At 42.0% G+C, this 16,788-nt stretch overlaps 1 long non-coding RNA gene across 1 annotated transcript; it reads left to right on the top strand.

Annotated features, from left to right (window-relative positions):
* Positions 1 to 8,709: 8,709 nt before the first annotated feature.
* Positions 8,710 to 9,753, top strand: LOC308400301. The gene is made up of 3 exons (XR_013972366.1): positions 8,710 to 8,753; positions 8,829 to 8,895; positions 9,419 to 9,753. It is a non-coding gene; the product is annotated as an uncharacterized lncRNA (long non-coding RNA).
* The last annotated feature ends 7,035 nt before the right edge of the window (positions 9,754 to 16,788 follow it).

Raw genomic sequence — 16,788 nt, forward strand, 5'->3', positions numbered from 1 at the left:
TCTCGATGACATGTCCCATGGCCACACCACAGCTGTGAAGCACCAAATCAAATTCAACAATGAAACACCTTTCAAAGAGCGGCCAAGGCCCATACATCCAAGTGACAGAGAAGCCGTCAAAAAACATCTAAGAGAACTACTGGATGCAGGCATCATTCGAGAGTCACAAAGTCCTTTTGCCTCACCAATTGTATTGGTAAGGAAAAAGAATGGCTCGATAAGGCTATGCATAGATTACCGTAAACCAGCGGTCTCCAACCATTTTTGCGCCACGGACCGGTTTGTGCCCGACAATATTTTCACGGACCGGCCTTTAAGGTGTCGCGGATAAATACAACAAAATAAAACTAGTACCGGTACCGAAAAAAAGAAGATTTATTCATAACACACATGAAAAGACCCAGGAAGACCGAGTTAATGATAAAAACGATAACAAAATAACGCTGAAAACCGATAAAAACCCTGAAAACCATACATTTCACACCTGAGCCTCAACTCTCGCGGCCCGGTACCAAACGACTCACGGACTGGTACCGGGTACTTTAAGTCCGGTTACTATCAGGTGGAGGTAGCCAAGGAGGACAAGCCTAAGACAGCCTTTGTGTGTCTTCTTGGCTTCTATGAATTTAATAGGATGCCACAGGGTGTTACAAATGCCCCAAGCACCTTCCAATGCCTGATGGAGAAGTGTGTGGGTGATCTCCACCTCACCGAAGTGCTTGTCTTTTTAGAGGACCTGATTGTGTTCTCAGACACATTAGAAGAGCACGAATTCAGGCTAATGAAAGTTCTTACTCGCTTGAGAGACTACGGTCGTAAATTATCCCCAAAAAAATGCCACTTCTTCAAAACATCTGTGAAGTATTTAGGGCATGTTGTGGATGCTCACGGAGTCCACACCGATCCCAAAAAGATCTCTGCTCTGAAAAGTTGGCCGCGCCCATCTAATTTCAGAGAGCTCAAATGTTTTTTAGGCTTCGCTGGATACTATAGGCGTTTCGTTGAAGGGTACTCCAAGATAGCCAAATCGTTGTCTCACTGCCGGTTACCGGCCACCGAATAAGAGAGGCAAGTTTTACAAAAGAGAACCGCCCAGACTTTCTTACAGTCCCACTCAGCCTGTCGGGGAACAATGGACTCATGAGTGTGAAACCTCCTTCCGAACAATAATCGAAAAGCTGACTTCTGCACCAATTCTTGCTTTTGCCAACCCACAACTCCCCTATGTATTTCACACGGATGCTTGTCGGGATGGGTTGGGAGCTGCGCTCTATCAGGTGCAAGAGGGGAGGCTGAGAGCAATTGCTTACGCTAGCAGAGGACTTTCTAAGAGTGAACAGAACTATCCCACACACAAACTTGAATTCTTAGCCCTCAAGCGGGCTGTGTGTGAAAAGTTCAATGACTACCTTTACGGTTCTAGCTTCACTGTCCTGACCGACAATAACCTGCTAACTTATGTTTTGACAACTGCGAAATTAGATGCGGCAGGACACAGGTGGCTGGCTGCCTTGTCTACTTACAATTTCAACATTAAGTACAGGGCAGGTCAAGCAAACAAAGATGCTGATGGTTTGTCACGGCAGCCCCAAGAGCCTCCTCATGAAGATGAGGCATTTGTCAAAGAAAAAGCTCGTATTAATGACATGAAAGAACGTCTCATTAACATGCCAAACAATCAAACAATCTGTTTGTCCGTGATTTGAACCGAGGGAACAAAATCGTGGCAGGATCAGCCTGATATTATTTTTATCCCACTGTAACTTTACTGTATAAAGAGCTAACATCTCCAAAATGTCAGGAGTAGTTAGTCATTACAACAAGTGTTTGTGAACTAAAAATCAAGAATGTGGGATACTGTTTGTCCGTGATTTGTAGAGCCAGGCGCGTGCTCCTGACGAAGGGGAAACCAATTCTGCAGGGAGACCTACCTTGGCGCTTGTGCAGGTGAAGCCAAAGGGAAGAAATGCTTCACCATATTTTCTAGTCTTTGGCTTAGAATGAAGTTGGTTTGGAAACATATTCATCTATGCTTCATCTCCTGCTTTGTATTTCTGTGGGCGCCCCGTGCTAGCAGTCTCTAAGCGTTCTGTCCCCCCCCCCCCATTCATACCGCGCCACCACTGCAATGGCTCTGCGCCCCCCCTAGGGGGCGGGCCCCACACTTTGGGAAGGTCTGCCCTATGGTATCCCTAGCCGTCTGCTTAGTGACCAAGGCAGAGATTTTGAATCTAAGCTTGTTAAAGAGCTCTGCACATTGTTTGGGACAAGCAAAATTTGCACGACGCCCTATCATCCACGGGGAAACCCGGTGGAAAGGTACAATAGGACTCTCTTAGACATGTTAGGCACACTGGAGGACAAAGACAAGTACCATTGGAGAGACTTTGTTAGGCCATTAACACATGCCTACAACTGTACATGAAATGATACAACAGGGTACTGTCCATATGAACTTATGTTCGGCAGACAACCGAGGTTGCCTATTGATCTCGTTCTTGGTACTCACCCAGGCAAAACCAGTGCAAAGTCTTACTCTGACTATGTTAAAGGTCTTCGCCAAAACCTCCAAGAGAGTTACACCCTTGCCAGCGAACACTCACAAAAGATGGGTGAGAAGAATAAAATGAGGTTTGATAAAAAGATCAAAGCTGCAGGACTGTTTCTAGGTGACAGAGTTTTAGTAAGAAACGTGAATGTTAGAGGGAAGCACAAACTTGCTAACTGTTGGGAACAAAATATTCACATTGTTGTGAAACACAGCCCAGTGTATGTTGTAAGACCGGAAAATGGAGACGGTCCCCAGCGTACATTACACAGGGATTTGCTTCTTCCTTGCGGGTTCTTACCTGTTGAAGATCAGGTTGGATCGGACTCCCAAAATGGTAATCAAAGGAAAATGAGGACCAGGAGTAAACCAAACCGTACAAAAGGCAATGAAAATGATAATGGAGGACAGTAGTGATGAGGATGAGATGAGTGATGAAGAGGAATTATGTATTGGCACATGGAATCCACAGATCATCACGAAAGGCCCTTACTTCCGACCTGAGTCAACTCATCCTAAAGCCCAACAGCAAATGGAAAGTCATCCCCCTGTATCATCCCCTGACACTGTGTGAAGGGAAGTTGTAGAAGGCAAAGAAACTCAGACTCAAGATATCTTATACATGTGCACACATGGACGACCCCCCCCCCCTCATCGCCCAGATCCATCCTGCAGCAACGTGTGCAGGGCAAATATGAGACAGAGGAAAGACCGCCCAGGGCTTTCAGAGCTTTCTTTCTTTATCCTTCAAAGAGGTAGGAGTGGCATGTTCAGAATACAAAAACATTTCCATAAAAGGAGAAACTGTTCGCTTGTCAGCTGAAAGAGGAGATAACTTGGTATGTCACCGCATTCCTCTACAGATATGGCTTCAATCTCTCTCTCTCTGTTGGCTCCAATTCACAAACTCTTCTTCTTTAATGAAGCTACAACTAAGCATAATTCACAAAATTAAAAAATCTCTCATCACACTGTTGTACCGGAAACGTCCTTACCTATTCTTACCGTCCTTACCTATTCTTACCGTCCTTACCTATTACCTATTCTACTTACCTAATATAGTTACATTGAAACCAAGCACACCATTGTTTTTCTTGTGACATTACCAATAAGTTAGATGTGTCACATGGCCCTCTTCCTATTGAAAAAACAAAAGTTGTATCCAAGATGGGCGACTTCTAAATGGCCGCCATGGTCACCACCCATCTTGAGGAGTTTGCCACCTCACATATACTAATGTGCCACAAACAGGACTTTAATATCATCAACCATTCCCATGTTATTACGATGTATCCATATAAATGGCCCACCCTGTATATTAAAAGCACAACAGCCCTATTAAACACAGAGTACTTTGGGCCCGGAAGCAGGATTCAGCACGTCATCACTTAAAGACCGGACAGCTTGAGGCAGCTGCGTGCGCTCCCGCGGGCGGCAATCACTTTCTGGCAGATGATCACTTTCTGGCACAACACCTGGAGCTAAGGGGGTAAAACAGTCGCATGAGTCGCTGAGGAAGAATAAAGTAGTCATGGTAAGCCAATCAAATTACTACTTTAAGATGACAAAGCAACAAGGTGATATACACCAGTTTTTAAATTGTGTTGATAGGCCACATAAAACCAGAGTCATGGTAAACAATAAATACTATGGGCTTTTTCCTCAATAGTTTCTTCACGTTTAATGTCTGAGCACAGCGCTAGCAAGCACTCTCTGCTTATGACCAAAAATTTAAAAACAAAACAAAAAACTGCCCTTTTGTGTTGGTGAAAAAATGTACCATTTCGAACAATCAAAAATAATATGGCAACATGATATTTGGTTGTTTAGGAAGAGGGGGAAATTTTAGGAGTGACGGCGAGAGAGAGAGAAAGGAAGAAAGACAGCAGAAAAGGAGAGAGCGAGTTTTCAGATGTGAGAGATTTGTGATGTTTAGCATGATTTTAGTCATAACTGGACTGGCCATCGGGCATAACGGGCATTTTCCCGGTGGGCTGATGATGATTTTTCGTTTTTATGGGCCGATTTTTTTTTGTTTGTTGTTTTGTTTTCTTTGTAACGGTATAAACAATGAAAGGTGGTGGATTGGCCAGATGCTGGCCGATGTGTAAAAATAACTCAGTTGTTTGGTGGTGGCTATGGTGGAGCTTCCACAGAGGCCAGCAGGTGGATGAGGGAAAGGGGAGGCAGAAGAAGGAGAGACCCGAGGTGGCCGCCCGTCTGTGTGTTAGGTGAACTGAACTTCAGGTAAGAAGTTATGACCTGCAGTCTATCTGGGTCAGATATAAACCAAGTTTAGGTGTAGTTTATTTTTGTTGTGCTGACTTTTTACAGTCAGTTGCAATAACTCGTACTGCGTATGTCATGTTTCGGCTACCCAAACGCAAACTCACGGGGACACGAGGAAGAAACTCAAAAGTACTGTTTTATTGTAGACTCGAGGAAAAGATACAAAACTAAACTACACTGGGAAAATACAAACTAAACTTCAGGGAGGCACTTAAGGGAACACACAGCATGAGGGACGACGCGACATTGAACAAAGGGAGACTGACATAAATACACAGAAGGTAATGAGGGATTCGAAGCACATGGGGAACACAGCTGAGGACAATCACACATGACAGCGCAGGGAGGACATGAAACTGAAAATGCTGACACCAAGACGCAGACCTTAAACATAACACAGTACACAGAGAGAGGTAGAGAGAACATGACGGAAAGAGGAAAACACAGAACACAAGAAGTATGAACAAAGCAGAATAACTCACACCACTACAATACACAGTCACACAGAGGGAGACAAGGGGGATAAAGACACAAGGGGAAATCCAGTAAATTAACCTGAACAATTTAGGACCCATTGAATAACAAATGAACTTAACATGAAAACAGGAAAGTCAAATGACCCAGGATCCTGACAGCGTACTAGCTAGCATGACGGAGTTTCTATACAGCTGGGTGTGTGCTATTATGTTACTGATAGTGAACTTTATTTTATTCATAAGGTTAGTTAGTAGAGTTGCCAACCGTCCGTAAAAAACAGAATCGTCCTGTATTCAGAGAAAATATTATGCGTTTCGTATTGAGCTGAAAAGGAACACAGTTTGTCCCATACTTCAGCTAGAATGGAAAAAACACAAAGCTGGAGTTATTCTGTGTCTTTACACTGTCAGCTGTTTCTTCTTCTCTCATTCTCTCCCCCTCCCTCTCCTGTTGCTACTTCAATCATGAAACTGATCAATGATCAGCTGATCGGCATTTCTGACACAAGTCCATCTCTCTTGCTTTTTTATTGCCCACTTTGCGCCAGAAAGAGGAAACCAGCGGTTGTCGTGTTAAACAACAGCAGCACGTTTAAGCTTGAACAGCTGATGTTAGAATTTATTTAATAATATCTAGTATCAGCTGATGTTTGCTGGAGCCACAGCTGGAAAAGCTGCTGGTCATGGTATTGGTTTGGATATCCTGGTGAGAGGGAAGCACGAAGATGAAACCAGGAGATGTCCTTACTGAATCATCAGAGCTGAACAGGTGATGGAGAAACAGGTTTACCTTTTAGGTTATGCCCCGGCTCTGCTAGGCGACAGGGGAGGTAACATAAATGAGCATAGAGACTGGAGGGTCAGATTAAAAAAAAACTCAAGGTTTATTACCACAACTGAAAACCGTTAGTGAAATGACTCACTAGGCAATGAGGCAATTTAAACAAACAAAAAAAAACAACTCATATATTCAAATAACACAAGAACACTAATAGAACACAAATCATCTCACAGGCAGCAACTCAGAAACAGAGGTTCAAAAGGCAGTGGCACAAAGGCAGAGGCAGGAGGGACAGCCTACACAGTCTGTTCACATCAACAAGTCCCCCACGAGTGACAAATCCTCATCCTTTTGTACTCCCAGGTAGACGCAGGCAGCCACGTCATTGGTCCGCTGCGTCCAAGGATCCCGCAGCAGCCAATGGTGTGTGTGGACCGGCACACTCCCATCTGCATGAAGTTGGGCGGGCATAGGTCCCTGACCAGCTAATCACCTGTGAGTCCTGGAACGCTTGAATTTCCATACAGGAAGGCGGGCCCACATGAGGCCAGGGCCGTAACAGACATGAATGAGTTGAAGGGAAGTTTTGAACTGTTTCTGAGAGACAAATAACACCAGGATCCTTTTCTAAGTAGCTGACAGCTGGTAACTGTGTAGGGGCGGGTCTAGCAAAGTTTTGCCAGGGGTCCAGGTAGGACATTAACAGGGAAAGGGGGGCACAAAGAAATACTTTTCTTTCTTATTCTCATTAAAAATGTCTAGCTTTTAATAAATAATTATCTGAATCTTACAACCGAAGTTTTTATCTGATGTATCAGGTATAGAAATCATACATATACCAACAAGACTGTGTACATCACTGTCACAACAGCGTTCATTTTCATTCAAAGGCTTTATGGCTATGGCTATTATACCTGGTGGGCCAGTCTCTAGTCAAAATCCCCGGGCTGATTTTTTGTCCCAGTCCAGCCCTTTTTGTAGTGTGTAGTTAATGTGTTGTCTTGTGTAGTTAGTGTGTAGTGTTGTGGATAGTTTTGTGTTGTGTGTCAGAACAATGACACCAGGTAAAAAGCAGCAGGTGTATCACTCATCCTGTTATCAGGCCTGCAGGTATCACGCTGTGATTGTCACGGCGAGTGAGAAGAGCCGTGTGGAAGAAATGAAGGAGGATCCAAGCGCAGGCAGTCGTGAGGGTGTGAAGGTGGTTTATTGAATAAATGGCAAAGGAAGACAAACTAAACTATACTGGAAAACAACTGAACTACAGCGCAGAAACCAGAACACGAAGGAGGGCGAGCAGAGGCAGACGATGGTAGACAGCAGGGAAACACACAGATGAAGCAGGGTGGAAACACAGACGGACCAGCAACTACAATGACAGAGGACACGACTTAAATACACAGAGAAACACAGGGGAATTACACACATGTGGCGGACGCAGCTGGGAATAATCAACAAGACGAGACAGAAGTAAAACTGAACACACTCACATGAGACGCAGACCTTCACAATAAAACAGGAACAAGAAACCATCACACTAAGACGCAGACTCGACATAGAGAGACAGACAGAAAATGACACATGGAACTAAACTAAACCTGCAAAAATATGACAACTCAAAATACTGGGTCAAACTGACCCAGAACCGTGACAGTGATGTTCTCGTTTACAGTGCACAGAAATTATTTTTTGGGAGAGGCACACATAATTTGTGTGGCATCTTATTTAATGCAGAACAGCCAGCTGATTGTTATGGAAATAGTTTGAAATGGTTATTAAAAAAAGGTAAAAGGTAAATGGATGCAAATAACTGTTGTTTGCAAAACTTGTGCATAGGATTTTAAAATTGGCCATTTATATTTGCATTTAAAGTTATGAAATATGATTCAATAAACATGTTTGTGGTTGTTCCGAGTGAAATAGGTTATATTTTTTACTGTATTTTATGTTTTTTTTGTCTGATTTCAGATCAATTGAGTTAATGCAGTATGTCAAAATGAAAACATAACTGTAAATTCAGGCACGTGAGGTTGTGCTGAAAAGAATGATACCAAACAAGGCAAAAATAAATAGTTTTTAAAGGTGAGATGTAGAGGTAAAATCAAAAGTAGTAAAAAATGGCCAATTATACCCTGGACCCCAGAGGGTTAAACATTTTTTCTTAAGTAACGCAATAGTTACTTTTCAAGTAATTAATTACTTTTAGAATCTTGTAACTCAGTTGCTAACTCAGTTACTTTTTTGAAGAAGTAACTAGTAACTATACTTAATTACTTTTTCAAAGTAACTTGCCCTAACACTGCTAGTGAATCTGCGGGAAAGACAGGTGGGTATTGGACCTTGCTCCGATGGTGTGGTGGCCCCTAGACAGACATCTATACCTTTATGGAAGATGGAATAATGCAAACATTATCATTTTCTTTGATTTGAGCTTCTTTCGTAAGTGACACGAGTGACACGCCTTCCTTTACTTTCCATCTATAACCCCTATAGACATGGTTACTAGTATTTTCTTGTTTTTTACCTTGTATTATTATTTCCGACACCCTTTGAACACACTTTGATTTTCCGTAGTTCAGTGAATGCAACAAAAGCACGTTGCTGCATTAAGCTAGGCAAAATGGAGCAAGACACCCGAGAGCAATTAACAAGCTACACAGTGAGTCTTTCGGTATAAAATAAGTGTTATAAAGTATTTTCAACAGTCTCTAACTTAAAGTTATGTACTTTTCAGAGGCCTTTATGTGTTTTACTCTTGACCAAAACCAGGCAGAGCGTGTATTTGTTTCTTGGGAATTCCGGTGAGTTACTAGAGATGATAAGTTAGCAGGAAAACTTATGCTAATTTTACATGTGGTAAACACTGCAACAGTGTGAATTCTGTATTGTCTAAAAAAGCTAAAACCAGTCGGAGTACTTGAATTCTCTGTGAAATTGAATGTCGTATTTTATTTTATTGTCTATTTGATTGGGCATCTTCACAAATGCGCAAAACTAATGCAGGATGCACTTTTCTTTTAGCCATAAATGTTGTCCAGTGCTTTTTCTGCACTTTTTCATTTCAGTTATAAGTTAATACATGTAAATAAGTTATTTAAAACTAGTTACGTTACAAACATTTCATGATGTGATTACATATGCCTTAAAAGGGAGTATATAAATACAATTGATTGTAATGCTGTAAAGCAATACAAATGGAATTCATAGAAACAGAACGGTGTTAAAACAGCAGTGTACTTGATTTTTAAAACTTTATGAGAGCTCATTTTATTTAGAAAAACTGTTAAGAACTATTTTGTTTATTGCTCTGTACTGTATGTGCAGACAGGTTTTTTGTGATCCTGGATCTGAAGTCGTTCTGGATATGGATGGCGAGCCAGACCCTGTGAAAACTCTTGGTGAATCTAAAAGCAGTGTGGCCAGTTGTTCTGGATGCAGGAGTAGAGCTACAGTCTGAATTACTTCGAATCGCAGGATTTCAGATAAGCAAGAGCAAAAACTGCTTACTTCATACGGATTGTTTCTCTGCGAAACTATTGAACTCCCAATATCCTGCTCATCAGGAGTCAGGTCTAAAGAGACTACTTATTTTATTTTATTTTGTTGTTATTTTCAAAAGAGCGCTCTTCTCTGTTGATCTTCTGTTAATTTTCTATGCTGTTTACATTGGGTTATTGTACCACTGTAACATTGTAATAAATCTGCCGGCTGTTCAACACTCAATTCTCTCAAATTTATTTTACTCCTCTTGAATCTAGTCTATAAGTTTAACCCTACTATACTAAGCAGGTGTTACACATCCATCTCTCATTTTGTCTCTGTGTACTAAACATCTGTTTTGTGAAATCTTCTAAAAATATAATTGTTTGTGTTTATATTTCTCTTATACTTTCTTTATTGAAATTGTCATCGTGACAGCAAGAATTTAGACAATTCCACAGCTTCATCTTTTGTCACATCCTGTTTGTCTTATCAAAAACTGTTCTGGTTAAGAATTCAAATCGAAATACAGTACATTACAGTGGTCAAGCCAAATCTAAATAAAGGCATTCATTACCTTCTTTGTGCCATGTCTTGACAAAACTGGCTTCAGCTTTGCTATTTGCCTTAACTAGAAAAAGCTTTTTTGCAACACAGCTAATTTGTTTATTCAATTTAAAATCCGAGTTCATAATGACTCCCACATTTTTCACTGTACTCTGATAACATTTCCAACAGTCCTTTAACATTTCAAAAGAAACCTGCAATTTGTCTTTCTTCCACTTTTGCTCTGCTCTCCTACACTGACGTCTGACCGCTCGGATGGATTCATTAACCAGGGCTGAGGAATATGTAGGCTGGACTACTGTAATTCATTATTATCAGGATGTCCAAAAAACTCACTGAAAAGCCTTCAGCTAATCCAAAATGCTGCAGCAAGAGTCCTGACAGGGACTAGAAAGAGAGAGCTTCTCCTGTTTTGGCTTCCCTTCATTGGCTTCCTGTTAAGTCCAGAATTGAATTCAAAATCCTGCTCCTCACATACAAGGTCTTAAATAATCAGGCCCCATCTTATCTTAATGACCTTGTAGTACCATATCACCCTATTAGAGCACTTCGCTCTCGCTCTGCAGGCCTACTTGTTGTTCCTAGAGTATTTAAAAGTAGAATGGGAGGGAGAGCCTTCAGTTTTCAGGCCCCTCTTCTGTGGAACCAGCTTCCAGTTTGGATTCGGGAGACAGACACTATCTCTACTTTTAAGATTAGGCTTAAAACTTTCCTTTTTGCTAAAGCATATAGTTAGGGCTGGACCAGGTGACCCTGAATCCTCCCTTAGTTATGCTGCAATAGATGTAGGCTGCCGGGGGATTCCCATGATGCATTGAGTTTTTCCTTTCCAGTCACCTTTCTCACTCACTATGTATTAATAGACCTCTCTGCATTGAATCATATCTGTTATTAACCTCTGTCTCTCTTCCAGAGGCAATGTTCCCTCTAATTTTTCACGTGTCTGAGCGAACACACAAACTCCCTGAGTGGTCCCTTGAACCACTGTGAGCGACATCAGACGTGTGCACTGTGGTCACGCCAGCATCTAATCCATCCAAGTTTGTCTGTGGAACAGCCTGCCGGAGGAGCTCAGGGCCGCAGAGAACGTACATGTTTTTAAGAACAGGCTCAAGACCCACCTTTTTAATTTAGCTTTTACTTAGCGTTTATTTATTTTATGCTTATTTATTCTATCCTGTTATCCTATTATTAATTTAGGATTTACCTAATATTTATTGATTTTATTCTTATTCATTTTTTAATCTTCTTACTCTATTTATATTTATATTGTATCCTGTTCTTATTTATTTTATCCTGTATATATCCTATTGTGTCATATCTCCAGTGTTTCCTCGGAGGGCGCTCTCTGCACCGGGGCTGTGATTGACCGTGGCTGCTGGGTCTCTGGGGGTCCTCTCAGCCTGGCTGGGGGGCTCCTTGGCCTCCCTCCTGCTGTGTGCCCAGCCTGGAGGCTGCGGTCTGTGACCGGCTCCCGGTGCAGACGGCTCCCTGTTATAGTGTTTCCTCACTTGGCTCATGCGAGCCCAGCCCAATTTTTACTCTTTAAGTGTGCGCGTGTGTGTATGTGTGTGTGTGTGTGTGTGTGGGGGGGGGATATGTGTGTATTCACATCATTTATGTTAATGAGAGTGTGGGGAGTGAGTTGGAGGGTGGGGTGGGCTGCTTTTAACTATGTAAAGCACTTTGTGCTACATTTTTTTTTTGTATGAAAAGTGCTTTATAAATAAAGATTGATTGATTGATTGATTGAAGTTACATGGTTTATTAAAATAATCAAATTACAGCATTTACATTTATGTTAGACTACTTTTAATTAACTGCTTTAGCCCACTTACAATGAAAATTAAAAAAAATCTAGTCATTGACCTGTGTAGTATGTTAACACTGTTGTGGCGAATCCACTTAGCCAAAAAATGGATCGGACATCAATTGGAGAAACGATAGTCTTTATATAAGGCTTCAAAAAGGGGAATGTACAACAAAAACTGCTCGACATCAGAGCAACATATAATGGCTTCCCAAACTTCTTTGCTAGCTAAAACCCCAGAGTAACTTTCGTCTACCACAAAGGATTCTGGGAAACGCAGTTTTCTAATGAAAATAACTGTTAAATGCTCCCTTTTAACAGAAATTTAAATCTATAATTAACAGCCCTCACTAAACATGTGACTAACACTTAAATCACTTACAAAATAATCAAAATGCTGTTATCATACAAAACCTGCAATAAAGTTACAACAAACACTATTGGAAGTAAAAATAACTTGAACTCCAATTTCGAAAGCACAACTTTCCTTTTTGTAATTTTTTTTTTATAAAGCTCTGACTTGTGTTATGAGTATGAGTCTGTGGTCTGGGAGAGAGTCCTGTAACTCTCTGTCTGCAAAATACAGTATATAATGACCAATGTTGGGCAATTAATTATATAGTTACTTCTTCAAAAAAGTAACTCAGTTTGGCAAACACCAAAGTTTTTTGCAGCTATTTTTTTAAATGCAGCCAAGGCATTTTTAAATAAACATTTCAAACTATTTACAGAACAATCAGCTGTTCTGCATCAAATCTGATGCCACACAAATCATTTGTGCACTCCAAAAAATTATTTCTGTCCACTATGAGATAAAGGAGAACAACAGCCTGATACCTGCAGGCCTGACAACAGGAGATGTATCACTCCTCTACCACCAGTGTTGGGGAGTAACGGAATACATGTACCGCCGTTACGTATTTAAAATACAAAATATGAGTAACTGTATTCCGTTACAGTTACCGTTTTAAAAGGTGGTATTCAGAATACAGTTACTTTGTTGAAATGAATGGATTACACTGCGGTACTTTCCTGTTTCATATTGTTGCGGGTCAGGACTGTTTGGGTTTTGTTTGACAGCTACGTTCTTTTGTTCCAGGCGGCAGCGTTAAGGTTGCCATGGTTACAGGGCGAAGCTCTCTCTCTCTCTCTGCGACTGTGTGTTTCCTGGGTGAGAGAGCGCCTTTTCGTTGTTGTTGTGCTAAGCTAACAGGCAGAATGCTACAAGCATAGCTCTAAAGAATGTAGCATCATGGGCAGTGTAGTCCGTGTTGCAGGGAGAATGGACTGCCATACACATTATAGGTCTGTGAGCGCGAGGAGGGAGAAAAAGGGGAGTGGAAAGGTAGGAGTTGTCATCGAGCAAAAACGGGAGCTGGAAGCATGTAAATATAATAATAAGCACTTTAGCCAAGAAGAGTGCCTGACAAGCCCAGTTGTAAGTAAGCTATTAAGACTCGACTGTACACCGTGTTTGTGTTTTCCTCCGAAAACAATAAGTTCCGTTGGAGCAGTCTTTCAACGCCTCTCTCTGTCTCTCGCAAGAAAAGTTGACCCACACAACAAAGTAAAGCTATTTTTCGGCCACGAGAGGTCCCTTTACTACGGTTCGGAGTCGCGGACCTTCAGTAATAGTAATAAATCACACAGCAATAGTACATTCACGTTGTTGTAAAAAGCATGATAATATATTAAGTAATCCAAAGTATTCAGAATACGTTACTGTCATTGAGTAACGTAACGGAATACGTTACAGAATACATTTTAGGGCATGTATTCTGTATTCTGTAATGGAATACATTTTAAAAGTAACCTTCCCAACACTGTCTACCACCTGTAACATTCAGCAGTCGCCTCATTGTTCTGACACACACAACAAAGCTATTGACTACACTACACACTAACTGCACAAGATTTGCGCTAAACGTCTCAAATCTCTCACATGTCAAAACACCGCCGTCACTCCTAAAACTTCCCCCCGTTTCTTAACAACTAGATGCCACGTTGCCATATCATTTTTTGATTGGTTGACATGATACATTTTTGGACGAATAGGGAAGGAAGAGGGGGGTGTGGTTTGTTTTTGCTCACTTGCGGAGAGTGTTTTTGAGCATTTTTTCTTATAAAACGCCGTTTTTACCGTTTCTTCCCGCAGTAAATATAAACAACGATAGTATTCAGGAAGAAAACCAAACATTGCATATATTTTATCATAACTCTGGTTTTACGTGGCGTATCAACACAATTTAAAAACTGGTATAAAGTCCACACTTTTTCCGCCAATTGTTCCGTCTGTCCTGCTCACATCTCCAATGGTTGTACACGTTGTCATTAACGTGGCTTCACTCCACATCAGCCACGCCACTTTGCCAGCTCAAACACCGGTGTCCACACATAAGGACGCTGTCATAGCCAGTCAACCACGTTGATTGGCTGCGTATATATGCATTATTGGCTGAACTATGGTATAAGGTGGCATTGTTCTAATCCCATACGGGAGCAGCCAGTCACTCACTGACTAACACTGCAAAACAGAATTGTTAAAGCATTAAATTTAATTTCAATTCAGGTAAGATTTTTTTTGTGCGCAATGCAGATTTTCTGTGCGCAGAGACCGTGCCAGCAGTGCGCAATTGCGCATGTGTGCATCTTAGAGGGAACATTGGTCAGAGGGCAATAGTTCAGAAATAATGCTCGACTCACCAACTCTCATCCATGTCTCAGTCACAAAAAGGAGATCCAATACATTGGAAGAAAAGAAATTGTTTATGATAAACGTTTTATTTGCTAAGGACCGCACATTTATTAGCGCCATCCTCATGGAGCTGGAGTCTGGGCAGAAGTTGTCTGTGAAGCCACATTAATGGGTGCAAATTCAGAAAGTTTATTCCACAACTCCCAAGACACAAAAAACACCAGCGAGCAGGCTCATGTCCTTCCGAGCCTACAACCAGAACAAGAGGCAATAGGATCCAGAAGACGCTTTGGGATGGGATGAAGCAGACCATAATCAACTGGAGCAGCCGCTGAAAAGAAAGTAAAGCAAGCTTTAAGCTTCACTAGCCGACCAGCGCGTTTACCCCAGCGTCTGTGACGATGTTTTGGGGCAGTAGGAAGCACTCCACTTAGCAAGTAAGCAGGAACATCAGCCAGGGGTGCTGGATACCCTGTTCTTTGGTCCTTCTGATTAGTGGCAAAATATTGAAGATCCAAAAGTTTTTTTCATTCATGCACCAGTCGTGAGTTGATTTGGAATATCAAGTTGAAGCAATATCCAAACATAAAGCTATATCTAGCTGGTACCTCTCAACCTCACACACTAACTAGGCTCCTTCCCCACCAGACAGGTGACATTCCATGTCCCAATTTCCAGTCTTGGTAGCCGGGGATCAGTCCGCCAGGGCCTCCGCTCCTGGCTGCCACCCGGCACACAATGCACCCGACCCCTATGGCACCTCCTGCAGGTGGTGGGCTGTGCCCGGCCACCAGACGCTCGCCCTTGGGCACCCTTCTCGGGCCCCGCCCTGGAGCCAGGCCCGGAGAGGGTACCCATCTTTTCCAAAACAGGTCAGATATATATTGGACCTGTCTCTATCATTTACATGCATAGAGATCATCTTTCTGGAACAGACCTGGTGGCAAACATGTGTTGGACTTGAGAATGAGGAGGTGGTTTGGACCCAGCCCCTGGCTTCCAAATCGGATCTGTGAATTCCAGCGTAATGGGTCTACTGTTGATGATTGACTCCACTCAACATAGAGCTGTTTGAGTCCTTCTTCATCCAAATGCTGTGTCAGCAGAGTGAAATTAAGGACCTTTCTGACAGAATGAATCAACCTCTCCCATGCTCTGCCATGATGCGATCCAGTTGGATGATTAAAGATCCATTTCTGTCACGGTTCTGGGTCAGTTTCGACCCAGTATTTTGAGTTTTGATTGTTAGTTTATTTTTGAATGATTGTTGTGGTTTTGGGCGCTATGAGTATTATTATTATAATGATGAATATTATTAGAATTCTATGTTTCTGTTTATTCATGTTTAAGGATTTGTTCTCGGTTGTATCTCACGTTTAGTTTAGTTCAGGTTCCATGTGTCATTCTCTGTCTGTCTGTCTCTCAGTGTCAGGTCTGCGTCTTGGTGTAGTGTTCTCGTTTCCTGTTTTATTGTGAAGGTCTGCGTCTCATGTGAGTGTGTTCAGTTTTACCTCTGTCTCGTCTTGTTGATTATTCCCAGCTGTGTATCCACCATGTTTCATCCGTGTGTTCCCTGCCGTCACCATCTTGTACCGTCGTCCACCTTGCTTCATGTTTGAGTTCCAGTTCGTATTCAGTAGTTTAGTTGTCTCCAGTATAGTTTAGTGTGATCTCTGTTTCGGTTTTTTCCACTGGCGCATTGTGTTAAATAAACCACCTTCACTCCTCCACTACTGCCTGCGATTGGATCCTCATTTATTATTTTTATACGGCTCATCTCACTCGCCGTGACAATTTCAGTCCCTTCAAAGACAGCGTATCAGAGATCTGATCCTAATTCCACTCTTCCATAGCTCGTCTCAGCTCGCGCTCTGTGCCCACAAAGTTGGCAGAATTGTCGGAGCACTGTTGTTGTCCCTGATCTCGTCTTGCAGTGAAAACATCGTAAGGCGTTGATGAAAGAGTCAGTGTCAAGAGAGGAGGCGACCTCAATATGTACCGCTCTAATTGCCAAACAAGTAAAAATAACACCATACCGCTTCACAAGACATCTCCCACGCTTCACTTCAAATGGACCAAAATAGTCCACTCCAACAAAACTAAATGGGGTTTCTCAGGGGTCACTTTGCTTTCAGGCAAGTC

This window comes from Rhamphochromis sp. 'chilingali' (genome assembly GCF_963969265.1).
Source record: "Rhamphochromis sp. 'chilingali' genome assembly, chromosome: 1".
In the NCBI taxonomy this organism is placed as follows: Eukaryota; Metazoa; Chordata; class Actinopteri; order Cichliformes; family Cichlidae; genus Rhamphochromis; species Rhamphochromis sp. 'chilingali'.